This window comes from Electrona antarctica (genome assembly GCF_951216825.1).
Source record: "Electrona antarctica genome assembly, chromosome: 18".
NCBI lineage: Eukaryota > Metazoa > Chordata > Actinopteri > Myctophiformes > Myctophidae > Electrona > Electrona antarctica.
This window is the reverse complement of record NC_136799.1, coordinates 29,843,754-29,853,553: the sequence shown is the minus strand read 5'-3', so window position 1 is coordinate 29,853,553 and position 9,800 is coordinate 29,843,754. Positions and strand designations below refer to the sequence as shown.

Below are 9,800 nucleotides of genomic sequence, written 5' to 3'. Positions count from 1 at the left end.
ATGATACTACACTAAATGGAATATGGCACCGCTGTGAAAAAAAAAGTTATTGTGACAATCCAGGCTGTGCATTTTGGTTAAAATACCAAAGTTAAATGCATTAACTTTGATCATGTGTATCAAGGTGAGGTGCCACGAGGCACCCCTCAGCTGAGAGTGGCAGTACACAAATTGTATACAATAGTCTTGCATATTAAATTATCATTATTTATTTTGTATTCATTATTTATTATAAAGCCTTCCATGCAACTTAATAAAATGAGTTCGCTATATTTAGCTGAGTGTCTGCTGCTGACCATTGAGACTACTAGACCTGTACGTGCCCGTCGGCCACCGGCCTACTTGAGAACGATGCAACTTGGGAACCCGTTGTCAACTTGTCATAGCACCCGTTTTAACTATCTGTCTGTGTCCCACATGGAGATCTCTGTAGCTGCCAGTGTCTGAAGAGTGCAAACTGACTGAAAAGTGGAGTGCTTAAGTAAACAATTTGCAGGTGTGGGGTTGCCATGGCAATCAATTGGCTGAGGCAGAGGCTAGAAATTGCACAGGTCAGGGGACTTTGGCTCATTAGGCCCACTGGCAGAGCCTGACCAGAGCCTTTTGTGGTGGTTCTGGTCCGTGGGTCCGACCGACTTGATACCGGGCACTGCACTCCCTTCCGGGGTGTGGAATGCGTGTGTCGAATTTGAAGTCGGTGGGGCAAACGGTTCTTTGAGACTGCAGTAGCTTGGAAATTCCACAGGGATTTCTTGTAAGGGTTGGAAGTGATGCTGCAGCTTTTAGTTGGGGAAAGATAGCGAAATTTATGGTAAATCTGCAAAATAAATGCATACCACTAGCTTTCTTCACAAATGTGTTCACCTCTCAATTTGAACACAGCTGCTGAAAGTTGGGGTAGCTGTAGCCTACCATTAACAACTAAAATGTACTACATTTTATTCTACTTTAAGTAACATGTGATAATGGGTCAAACTAGGGAGGGGGGGGGGGTTCATGATTCTGAATCCAGCAAGCATTTGTTTTGCACGACAAAACACTCCTTGGTCAAAACCCGGCCATAGCCACTTTTTCAAATTTGATGACCTCTTTACATTTGACAACAAGATTTGTTTGCCATGTTGAAGTGATTTTCAGAAAAATTCTGAGAATGCCCAGGGGTCCCGGCCGCGAGTTTTTTATTCCTATGATGGGAGGGAATTTGGAGCGCTGTGATTGGTTGTCAGTGGAGTAGGAAGCGCTGGGCTGTGTTTTGGACCGCACACAAGTGTTGTCCCGGCCACCTATGTGCTCTGCAGGGACATTCCATGCATGCGCACAAGCTACTGAACACAGCTGTTTTCAGTTACTAATTATATCAAGCTGGCTTGGAGGTGTCTGTTCAGTGTTCAGCCACTGTTTTATGTTCTTATCTGCTATGGCTACTTTATTTTATTCAAAAAACGCCTGGAAATGCATTTTGAATTTGTTTGGGAAACATGTAATTGTGTGTAGATAACTAACGGGCCATGGTTAGCCTTATTGTTTTGAGTTAACTGATAGCCTACCAATTACTAATTGGTTGGTCTCACCTGTTAGCCTATTGGGAAATGGGGAGGCAGTTTAACTTGGGCTGCCAGGTGATGCACAGAACTGTTTTATTGGTGGTTTTGGAGGAACATAAACACCAAAGATCTTTGTCAATTCTTTGGAGCCTCGTTAAACCTGTATTCTTATTTGGATTCAAGACAGCAAATTCATCAGCATAATCCGTGGCGTGAGCGAAATTTGTGAGAGCCCATCACCGCTGGAAATGTTTTGGTTGCAGATCCAACTTTAGGCTACAGGGGGTGCTGTTGTTCTGCTGGGACAAGGCAGCAAGTGAGAGACGGAGGGAAGTAGAGAGATGACGGAGAGAGGGCAGCTGAGGTGAGCATCAGGGTGGCAGCAGCCTCACCACCATGGCTCACCACAGCCCCAGCAGGGTAATCTAATCATCTGTTTTCAAAGAAACTCTGTCTTACGTATCATGACAAGCACTGTGTGTCTTACTCACTTTTCAGAAAATGGAGAAAACGCTGTTCCTAATTTTTAATTGATGTGCCCCACCTCATTATCTTCAATCAGGTATGTATATGGCTTGAAAAAACACACACTGCCTGCTTTTCATTGTGGGATAAACATAGTTTGGTGTGTGTCGTGTGTGTTTGTTTATTGTGGTATGGATGGACGTGTTTTGGAGAATTTATAGGTGCTTGTCTATGTGACAATACCTTCATGTGTAAAAACAGCAGCCTACTGACTGACTGCCTCCCAGAAGAACATGGTGTTGAATAGCATTACAGAGCCTATCAGATTAATAATAATAATAATAATAATAAAGATTAGTTGTTTTTCAGGCTGCACTGTTTACACACACGTCTCACACAACTGTACTGTTATTACGGTGTAATAAGCTTGACAGACCCTTTTCACATGGTCATATAGGGTAAACAGTAAACACAGGTGTTTCTAATGATACTAATTAAGGTCCCATACTCCCATTCCATTTATTGTACCAGCCTTTCCAGTGAGCAAACATGCACAATAGCAGCACCATTGACTCTGACCTGAATTGGCGCAGCCTTCATTAGTATCAGGGGTAAGTCGTCATCATCATCATCATCATAGCCTTTATTTATACTCAGGAGTACAATTGAGGACAAGCCCTCATTTTCAATGTAGCCGAGGTTACAAGTAAAGTTACTATTTACTATTACATCATATATTATGTAAAAAAAAAAAAAAAGTTTATAGGCTACTAACTTTCAGCTACAGTACCTATTCTGTACAGCTGTAAATGTGAAAGTTAGCTACGTATTTCTGTTACTTTCACTTGAGGGTTTGATGTCATACTGGCTATGCCACATTTTCTTAACAGAGCTAATTTTGACAGCTATTGGTGACAAGAAATGAACATTACCTAACCTGTTTGCCGTTAACCTGTCACCATTTCGCAATTGGAAATGTTTAAATTGTCATTACAGTTGCTTGCTATACTATATAATGAATTGTTACACTGAGTTTAATTTAAATTTAAACTTGTATGTTTAAGTTACGTTTTCATTTATAAACTGCTTGACAGTTTGAAATCTGAACAATCAGTGCCTAATTAGAAACACTATCTTTTTAAAAATGCCATTACCCTTCATCACTACATCTCCTATGCTGCCGTAGTAGGCATAAAGCTCTAGTCCAACATTGAGAGTTGGGTGGAATTGATAATGAACACAGTTTGCTGTGCAGGTAACATGTTCTTAGAATTTATTTGATTATAGGTATTGTAAAACTCAAAGGGATATAGTTCTATTGAGCAATGGGAAATTCCCTGGGAATACTGCAACAGGTGTACAAGAAGGGATCCACATATATGATCAACTTATAGTTTCTAGATAGTCTCTCAAGACAGACTGTTGACTAAGAGGGCACTGTTTTTCCTTTGTTTTGCCAAAGGGTACCCAGATTGGTTTCTAGATGAACAGAAGCCCCTGAATACTGGGACCAGCCATGCAACGTTGAAGAAATAGTCATGCTAATCACATAATGTGATAACTGAATGTTCCCTCTGTTGCAATGATTGCCACGGGGAGTGTTAATGACCCAAATGTTGATTTTATGGGCATTTGTTGACAACAATCAAAAAAGTATTCTGGATTGGATAGAGTAGTGGTCAACCACTTAAAATCTACTGTATACACATTTGAAACATTTGAAATATATGGCGTTTGAATTTGTACCTGAGGGAGATCTGCATGCCACTCATATGTACATGTGAATAACACCAAATAACTTGTGTATGTGTGACGTAGCCCATTTACATCAAAATAAACAAAGCGTGGGGCGGATGTGAACATCACAAAGTCAGTGCAATCATGACCACAGTGAGTGTATTCCAATTGTTCTGCTCAGAAAATCTTTATTTGTACATCACTTAGTGCCAATGACGCCAACAGTCCCTGCCCTGGGCTTATCCTTAATGCTAATTCTGTTTTCTGAACTGCTTAATGGAATAGCGGATTTATGATGCATGTGCAGTGCCTTCCATTGCAACTGCATCATGTATTACATTGATTAACTATAGATAAGCGTACTTAAACCATGAAAATTAGCTGTCAAATACAAATAATAAGTGCATCGGTCCCCTCTATTGCACATCATTTTCAGTAGAGTTGGGGAAAGTGTTCGATATATGGTTTTCTGGTGTGCACTCCTCCCCCACACAAGCTTCTGGCTTGTCCACTTTTTCTTACTCATATCTCCTGCTCGTCGCTCCATATGGCTTATATGTTTGAGCTGCTGCGCATGATCTGTGCATTTGTATGTGATCAGTCACACTTACCGCCCGCCCTTCATCAGTGTGAGATAAAAGACCATCTGTGACATTCGCTGAAAAAAGACACAGCTTTGAGACCTCCCATCAGATCAGTTGAATGTTTCAACTTCTCCCAAGGTAAAAGTCTCTGATCAGATAAGACATGAATCATCTGAGACTTGTTACCCACTTAGACTATAGCTTCTAAGAGTGCAGCTAATGGTTTGAGATAGCAAACATCTCATTGATGGCATTGCTTATGCATGCTGGCTGAATGTGGGAGACAATCGACAAGCTGAATTCTCATTTGTCATGTCAAATTGCCCCCACCCCCCACCCCCACAACCACCGTTTGATGTACCCCAGGCTTTCTGTTATTGTCTTGTATCCATATCTTGTTGCAAAACCAGACGCCCTCTGGGAACAATTAAAGTTGAAGTTGATTTACCGAAAGGCAAGAGAGTCCCATTAACCTCTCAATCATCACCACTGACTTTATTTCGCACTAGATCAGAGTGCAGTTGACAGTTCCAAAAAATATTTAAAGCTCTTCGCATAGATATAACATTTTATAGATAGGTCATAACTTCGGTCCTACAGTTGGGTGCCACCGATATTGTCCCTTATCATTTGACCCATTTAGGCCTGACCTCAAAATTTAAAAAAATCCTTCTAAATCCTCCAGTTTTCTGAAATAAATATTTTCACGATTTTTCAAAAATAGCAGACCTACAAGCTCGTAGCGCGCCATGAGCTTGTAGATCTGCTATTTTTCAATAGCTAAATTATAACATAATGTTTAAAACACCAAAAGGGGTTCCCGCCCAAAATGGGTTAACTGTCCTTTTGCGCAGATCACGCAAACCTCAGGAAAAAGAAAAGGACAATATCAATGGCCTCCAACTGTACTTCCGTGTCCACAGCCACGTTCCATGGAGACCATAACCAACATCTTGATATTGAACAAACTTCTCTGTGGAATTATTACATCTTACTTCACATGGAAGCATGCACAGCATTGCTATGCTTGGGCATTTTCATTCTATACATTTAATGTGCATTTTGTAATCCTGCACTGAAATGTCAGTGCTTATACGCTGTGTCTCTTAACTGTGACTATCTGAATAAAGTATGAAAATGCCCCCCAAAAAGAAAAGACTACAAGGATTCCATTATTTGATTACATGACTAATGGTAATCATAAAATGTCAATTAAAGCTAACAAATTAACATTTGACTATGATAATATGACAGTAAAATATTATTTCCAAGCCTGGCTGCTTTTTTGGAATATGTTCAGAAAAAACATTTTCTCTTGTGGTCAGTTGTTTTATAGTCTGATAATCACACAGGTATGTTATGATTATCAAGTAGATAGATAGGTGTTATCATCTGTAATTTGATTATAACAAGCTGCTAACATCATAATAACACACTTGAGAATCACAAGGCAATTAGAAAAGACAAATTTTGATTTAAGGGCAGCAATGCCTTGCGGGGGATCAATGATGAAGCAAAGACAGACAGGCTTTTTCTCAATTGTAAACTTGCTTAACTTGGAGCGCCTGCCAAGCTACGAATGTTGAATTCTATGTACCGATTGTTGCAGAAAAATAACACAGTGACAATGTCTCACTTTACTTTTATTGGTGGTGGCATGACAATGATTCCACCATGGGTTAGGTGAGGTCAAATGAGTCATATGCTCTTGAATAATAAAGTTCAAATCAGGTCAGTTTAGAGAAGACTCACTTGACTAAATTACTGTGGATTTAGATTTTTAATGGCAGTTATCCAGCCAGCTTGATGTTTCCAGCCAGTGTCACATAAGTATGAGTACATTTTAGGCTTCAGAGAATAGTAAGTGAATCTTCAGAACAGTTTTTGGTCAAAAATCTTTATTTAATCGTTTTAGCAATAGTAGACATGTTTAAAATGAATGCTTTGTTTTTCAATCCTTCAAAATCCAGTCAGTTAAGGAGTTTAAAAAGAATCTGCCAATGAGAACTTGTATCGATCTTTATTTTGCAGTATTTCTGGAATATAGGCAAATTGACTATTCCCCCATTTCATAAGGTAGGACTAGGTAAGGCTATACTCGCCTATTCTTGCATAAATGTTCTCTCTGGATTTACTTTGAACATTAGGAATGTCAGGTGCCAAAAACTCTATTTCATGCTCTCACGCCCCATGGGTTGGGGTAATGTGAGGTCGTGTCCTCATGTGTCACTGTCAGTTGGTAAAATTCTGGCTGTTTAAAGATGCTCATGAGTATTTTTCTGAATTTATATCTTTTCTTCTTTATCAAGTACGGTAATTAACAAAAATATCTTTCAGCAAAACTGTCACCAAGAACGTACTGCCGTTTATACATTGAATGTTATCAAATCATTTCAGGAAGCAGACCATTTGACAGCTATGAAGACAGATTTGGAAAAGCACGGATGTATAGAGTAACCGCAGCACTCAGTCCAAACCTTAGCAGTAATTACTAATCACACATTGAGGGACTAAAACCACAACAAACCTATACAAATCTCAGAGAATAATGCTGAGTCATATAGCAAGGGGTATATAACCACCCTGCCTCTTTATTATAAATGGTTGTTTGGAATGTGACACAATGCATTCAGAAGCAAAAGGTCATTTAAGGTAACTGGTTTGCTGCAGATGCTGTAAGTCCAGGTTGCTGCTTGTGTATGTCTTTAATCATTTCCTTATGTGTTTGTATTACAGTCCAGTCATCGAATGTATAGGGACGTGTGGAGTCCCACATTTTCCCATTTCAATTTCCAATCTATCTAAACTATGTTTTACTGCTGTTTAAGAAAAGCAGTAGTCTACCTGTCGGGGTCAGTGAATAGTTCATTACGTAAAAGTCAACATCTTTATCCGTGTCTTAATCATCCCAAACGTTAGACATTGCTCATTGGCTGAAAGTTCATTTTGATTTCAAAGCAACCTCTATGCAATGGACATATCACTAGAACAGCAGGGGTATTGAACAGACATTCACTCTAATTAGAAATCAACCTCACATTTCTCTCTCTCTCTCTCTCTCTCTCTCTCACACACACACACACTCACACACACACACACACACACACACACACACACACACACACACACACACACACACACACACACACACACACACACACACACACACACACACACACCTACCTCTTCCTCTGTTTGCCATTCTCTCTCTCTCTCTCTCTCTCTCTCTCTCTCTCTCAATCCCTCTTGCTCCATCTCTCGCCCACGTCTACCCGCAGCCAAATACTTTGGTTCATCCGAGGTAAATCGGAGTCGGATAAACAATCACCACAGCAGGGAATACAATTTAGAAGAGGACTCCGAAAAGTCTAAAGTCCCACATTTAAAGGTGCTGTGATATATTATTTTGTTAAAATAAGTGTTAAATAGCTCTATTTCCCCATATAATAGTAGTAATTGCTGTCGTTCTGCTGTTGAGTGTTTGTTCAGTACGGAAAAGATGGGTCTACCCATCTTTTCAGGTCTTTAGTCAAGAGAAAAAAAGGTCAGGGTACCAATTTCATCCAATTGGGAGAGAAAACTATTGAAACAAAACAAAATGAGCAGACAAAATGGGAACTGGAACACAAAATTAAACCTCATAAGTGTATGTGTTACTGTTCTCTCTCTAGATTAAAATGTATTTTCTGATTATAAATAACTGGAGAGATGCAGAGACCTCTTGTACTGAACAACCACTCGGCAGTGATCAGAATATAGAGCTTCAACTTTTTTAACAAAAACCTTTTGTTTTAACCAAAGTATATCACTTATACCACCTTTATGAATAAAACCACATGTTAGCAGTGTTATATGTGCGTGCGTGCGTGCGTGCGTGCGTGCGTGCGTGCGTGCGTGCGTGCGTGCGTGCGTGCCATAACTTATTCAATTTTCAACCGATTTTGGTTGAAAAACGTCATAATTATATGCTTTTATATGACGTCCATATAAAAAAACAATATTAAACAGATAAGCATCCTGAATCATAGCCACGTAGCTAACGTTTGTAATAAACCAAACCGTGTGTAAATCCGTCAAGATTTGAGCAAGTTATGACTGTTTTTGCTTGAGCTGCCATAGAACATACTGTACTGTAACCCCGAGGCCAGATGGCCTGGGGGTGAACTACGTCAGAGACTCCGCCTTGTGGCCTGGGGGTGAACTACGTCAGAGACTCCGCCTTGAGCCATCTAGTCTTTATACTGTATATGTTTATGGGAAGAGCATGCAGTCTAGTGAGCTTGAGTAGCCCGCCCAATTGGTCAGCTGACTGCCGCATCAGCGAATGACATGTGGGTCTTGCACACACTGAATACACCCACATAGTTATGTAGCATATTAACCCCTTGAGTATATGAATGTGCTCTTGAGCGCGGCATGAAACCCCTCGAGTATATCTGATCTGACTGAACTAACTCCGCAAGCTACGTATAATTATGATCCGTTATGGGTTCCGTTTCTGTCAATAAGCATTAATACTGTAGTGATCGAAAGTTTTTACCAGTAACTCACTTTGATTTGATCCATACCATCTTCTTTTGGAAAGACAGACAGACAGACAGACAGACAGACAGACAGACCTTTATTGATCCAGAGTTGCCATAGCAACAAAGACACTATGGAATAACACTAGGGTAACACTAACTAGGTATGATAACAATATAAACGGATCACATAAGAGACGAGCAAGTCACATCGCCAATGGTAAAATTCTGTCTCATTAAGACAGCGTTTTTGGAACAGATGTTGAAAATCCAGTCATAAGTGTGTGTGTGTGTGTGTGTGTGTGTGTGTGTGTGTGTGTGTGTGTGTGTGTGTGTGTGTGTGTGTGTGTGTGTGTGTGTGTGTGTGTGTGTGTGTGTGTGTGTGTGTGTGTGTGTGTGTGTGTGTGTGTGTGTGTGTGTGTGTGTGTGTGTGTGTGTGTGTGTGTGTGCGCGCGTGTGCTTTTGCATGCACAATATGGTGCAAAACTTCTCATATGCCTTTCTGACTGTCTAGCCCACTGAGTCCAGAATGGCAACGGGGGGCCTTAACATTGTGGCGGCTGAGCTTAGGATGGATTTAAAATCTACACTAGTTAAAGGCTTTTAACCCTGGTACTGATACAAATCCTGTTGTGCCAGACAACTAACCCCACCCCGCACTAGGAACCTGGTCCCCAAGCGTGCACATGGACTGGAATTTGCAGCAGAGTTTTCATCCTTCATACCGTGGGGAGGGGAGGGGGTACAGGGGGGGGGGGACACATGAGCGTCGCGCCAGTCACAGACTTGCGCAGAGTAAATTCAGTCTGGAAACTCAGTGCAGTTGCTGGCGGCCGTCCATTAATTGGGCCGCCTCAACTCCACATCCACTCATCCAATCACAAACTCATTTAATTCTCAGACCGCTCTATTTAATCTGGAAGTTTGCACTGCTCATTCCTGCTTCC

The 9,800-nt window shown here is 40.7% G+C and overlaps 1 long non-coding RNA gene across 1 annotated transcript; it reads left to right on the top strand.

Moving 5' to 3' along the window:
- The first annotated feature begins 1,388 nt into the window (after positions 1-1,388).
- LOC306941704 lies at positions 1,389-5,439 on the top strand. The gene is made up of 4 exons (XR_013792203.1): positions 1,389-1,908; positions 2,043-2,106; positions 2,541-2,620; positions 3,472-5,439. It is a non-coding gene; the product is annotated as an uncharacterized lncRNA (long non-coding RNA).
- The last annotated feature ends 4,361 nt before the right edge of the window (positions 5,440-9,800 follow it).